We start from the raw sequence: 4,872 nt of genomic DNA on the forward strand, positions 1-4,872 counted from the left end.
TTAAACAGGAGCAGAACAGCCTGTCACTTAACATTTTATTAAGTATTACACAGATTGCGTTCGCATGCATACCTACCACAAAAGACCACAGCATGACTGTCTTTACAATTCAGAGGGTCTCATTTCAAAAGGCACTTTTTTAATTCGTATTTATTTAAACAAGTATTATAAAAGGCTTCAAACAGTTTATATTGAAGAGATAAATGTAACTAATACCACAGTACTAATCCACACTTGCTCTGACACTTCCCTGAAAAGATCTATGAAACACAACCCCCACAGCTCGCAAGCGGGCAACTCCAACACGCACAGTAAAACACTGAAAAAAGCCACGTCAAAGCCAGATTCTATAGTCCAACTTCCAAACATTAAAGCTAATTTTCCGCTTTTTATTTGCGGTTGTGTGTGTGTGTGTGTGTTATACAGCAGTACAGATATACTGTAATGTATTTCACACTCCCACTGGCAAACTATAGTGCATGCTTTCCTTTTGTCCTTGTCTTTTATGGTGCGTTAAAGTGGCATGCTCTTTTGCTCTTGAAGTTAAACTGGGCAGGAACCTGGCTTCAATGATCCTGGATACCCCTGACATGCCACTTCAGTATCGGAGCACATGGGGAAAGTTCAACCCGAGGGCAAACAAGTTGAATCTGATCAGCTAATGGATGTGGTTCGGAAATATTTGAGAGAAGCATGTAGCCTGTTGTGATCTGCTGCAAAGCACTGAACCCATTGCGGTCCCTGCTTACTGCACTGACCTTCTGTGTTAAACACGGGCCCCTCCACCCTGCCGCTCAGCTACAACAAACGCTCTCAAATCCGACCTTAAAATGATATGCACCTAAAACTCCCACGTGTGCAAATTTGCATTTAGCTAAACAACGGAAATGCCGAAAAAAAAGCCTGACTGGATGTTTTTTTCAAAAGAACTATTTTCACAATGTTATGTAATTTCAATGTTGCCAGAGACACTGTGTCAATTTCAAGAAATCTAAAGCCCATTTTCACAAAATCATTTCTCAGTTTCTTTTGTTAAAAAAAAAAAAAAAAAAAAAAAACTATATAAATTGTAATCGATAATCAGTGATCTCAAAAACACGTGGCAAACGAGCAGCTGAAAAGTAGTATGAGAAATCAACCAATCACTGTAAACTTTTTTTTTTTTTAATTCAGTAAATATTATCCTATGTATAGATCCTGTGCACAAAAGATACAGAGCTGAACAAACACAACCCTTTATGTTTAACAGTAGTTCCTGAGTACAATATCAGTTTCTGTGATTATAAGAAGTCAATAGTGCTGGGGGAGGGCCTTACATTAAGTTTTAAACATATGCTACACCTTCCATCTAAAAGAGGAATCAACTGCAAACCAGGAATCAGACAAATCCCTGTCCTTCTTAACATTATTCAGAGATTGGATTAAAATAAACCGATCCACCTGCCCGCCCATCCCACTCCGTCACTGGTGAAGAGCACACTGTCTGAATGAATCACCGTTTTCTCGATTGACCTTTCAGCTGTTCCAGCAATTCTGATTAGGTCTTCGATTCGACAAAGATCCTTTTTTTTTTTTTTTTTTTTTTGGTCAAATGCAGCAACCCTGATTGGGGTAAAATGCAAGCAGTCTATACTGTGCAACACTTTGGTACTTTAATAAAATAACCCTAAATCAATATTGGCTGGTGATTTCCATTGTCTGGCACCATTGCTCAATAGATGTTTTTGAGATTACACTTTCACAAGAAGTATGTCAGTCATTCTCATACATGCCAACATTTGGAAACTGTTCAGCGGGACACTTGTCCCGGGGAGGGAGGATGGGGGGGTTATACGCATCATGGACATGGGAGGAGTCATATGCAAAAAACACTATCATATAATAGACGTATCTCCTCAACACCACACAACCAGCATGACAGTAAACACAGACAATGAAGCGTTCTTCCCTTTGTATACCAGTAAGTTAGTGATCAGCAGATGTGTCAGCCGCACAGCGTGGGGTTTTCACTAATGATTTTTTTTTCTATGGGTAAATATCGGGACTCTCTTCCTATGATTCGGGACATTTGCTAGGAAAAATCAGGACTGTCCCGACCACATAGGGACTATTGGCATGTATGCATACTCAAGATTTGGAAAAACTTTACCTTAGCCGACACTGAAGCTGTTAAGTAGAAAAACAAATGAAACATAGGGCTGAACACGCTCCGATTTCAACCAGTTTGCCACGTTCCAAGTCCACATCTGACAAGTTTGAATCTTTCTTTCTTATGACTGTTGGGGAATATGACTGGTGCATACAGCAATTGTTAGTCCCAGGAAGGAGAAAACAAAAGCATCATTTGCATATTACATATTCTAAAAGGTCACAAAACTACAGCAGCATTTTGAAATGTGCACAATAGTGTGGCTCTATGGGTCACCAAATTCTTCTCCTGTTGTCTAGAAAAACAACCCCGACTTGGCTGCCGTTGCGTTTTCTGATAAACTGCAACACTCGAAGGAGCAGCCCACACAGAGAGCTTGGCAGCATTTTTAAAGACATTTCAATCTAACATACACATTTGTCACCAGATGCATGTTATGATTCATTGTCAAATCAACAATCTTACCCCCTGCCTGCCTACATCCTAAAATGGTCAAAAAATGGTCTTGCTTGACTGTTCTCAAATTTGACAGTACACCAGGCCCTTCTTTTACAAATCTATTAAAACCTATAGAGTAGTGAATCACATGTTTAGGGGGATCCCAAGAGACAGGTAAAATAGATAAAAACCATAAGCAACTCATATTAGTCAAACACAATTGCACAAAGTTATTACTAACCATACAATAGTTACCCCTGAACCGAAAATAAAAACCCAGTTCATATTTTCAAATCCACAAGCTGCTGCAAATACACTTGTAAATCAGACATGGATAACATTTGTCTTATATTCATTCAGCCAATTTAGCTGTTGCTACTTAGACTGTAAAAGGTACAGTGAAATACATTTGGTATTATTTAATCAAAGTACGAGCCTTCATTTTGACAGTATTATTATTCAAGCTAATGGGAACTCTGATACAAATTTGTTAAGCCAATCCTATATACACAGGTCACCTGAGGACCTACAATTACTGCAAATTTGTTTCCCAAGCAAATGTTATTTTATTCACTATATGGCAGCATGAAATGTAATTGCATCATGTTTTTAGTGAGCTTTGGGTGCAACATACTGTCATTTTGTAGCGTGCATGCCAAACTGCATATGGTACATTTCAAAAAAAGAGGCATTAGTTTCTCTGTGTAACAGTCAGTATTCAGGATTGATAAATTGCTGCAAGTGCCAAATTCACTGAGCATTCTATTTTTTGAACAAGGACAAAAAGCGTTTGTTACAGCAATGTCAGTACTCACCTTGCCAATCACGATAAGTAATGAAGGTAAGCAGTACAGCCCATTTTACTTTCACACCAACACAAAATTAAGCATAAAAATGATAAATAAATGAAACAAAACATTTAAACCCATATGTATTTCAATAAAACCACTGTTAACTCTTATTGTGTCAAATACAACAATTATAAACAATTACTGTGCTCATTAGTAATAATGTGGGTTGCTCGCAATGAATTCCCTTTAGGAGCAGGTGCTGTCGACACACAGTCTGCCCTTTGGGACAATCTTTGCCTTTAAAACATGATTTAGCAAATCAATGTGTCTCCAGTGTCAATGTTAAAATTATCCTGGATTCGTTGAGCTTACCTTGGTAAAATAATATTACAAGCACAGTGAAAGCATGGTAAAGCACAGGGAGGCATGGTATATTAGTGGTCAAAACTACGGTAAAGTAAACCAAGTGTGTGTCTTTGTTAGTCATGCAAGTAGAGAAGGCTGCTTCAAAGAAAAGCAAAATGTTTAGTAATCTTGGATAGACTGAGCACCACTTCTCTGAAGTATATAGCCAGGAACAGAACCATATTTATGCAAATACTAGAAGCAGTAAAAGCAAATTCCAGAAAACACTTCTACAGTGGATTCATCCTTGCAGGGAAGTTAATTTTATATAATGCAAAAAATAGGTTTGCCTTAGTTTTATACAGTTCAGGTCAATAAAGTGTACTGCAAGACTGAGACTGTTGACATTTGCCATATGGGAAGTGATAGCAGTGATGTTATCATGGAGACAACGATAAATATCGGCCCTCAAGCGTTGAATCTTCGAGCTTTAAAAAAAAACAAACTATTTAAATATGAAAATGTACCATATTGATTTCAGCTTATGAACTTTGTGCTTGCAGTTCATTTCTCCAAATAAGACTGACCTTACTTCAATGACACACTGCACTGTATATACTCCACTGCAAACAGAAATACATTAAAAAAAAAAGTTCTTTTTTTTCATATCTGAAACTTTACAGTCCAATTTGAGGTCTACGAACATTGCGATTAATGCATATGCATTCAAAATATTATATTTTATTGAAAAAAAAGAGACAAATAAAATGTGTACAACCTGATAGCTGAAGAGGCATAAAATGCAGGAAATATCATCCAGTTTTTCTTCTGATATAAATTCCGGTTTGGTTCAAATAATGAATCTAAAACCCAGTCGTCAACAGGAATTCAGACTGATAAGGTTTGAGATATGCTGTGGTAGTCCTAGAGTAACGGACATGCTCCAGAGAGGGAGCGAGAGACACGGGGAGGGCCTGTATTAAAATAGCTCTCTATCCGTGTACTTCCTCTATAAATCTCTCTCACACACACACACACACACACACAGGCATAGAGTGCACACACAGGCTCAGTCAACACTGAGCGAGACAAGCTAACCAGCAGATTAACTTTGTCCTTAAAACAGTTTCTACAGCAACAACACTTAAA

This window comes from Polyodon spathula, chromosome 17 (genome assembly GCF_017654505.1).
Source record: "Polyodon spathula isolate WHYD16114869_AA chromosome 17, ASM1765450v1, whole genome shotgun sequence".
In the NCBI taxonomy this organism is placed as follows: domain Eukaryota; kingdom Metazoa; phylum Chordata; class Actinopteri; order Acipenseriformes; family Polyodontidae; genus Polyodon; species Polyodon spathula.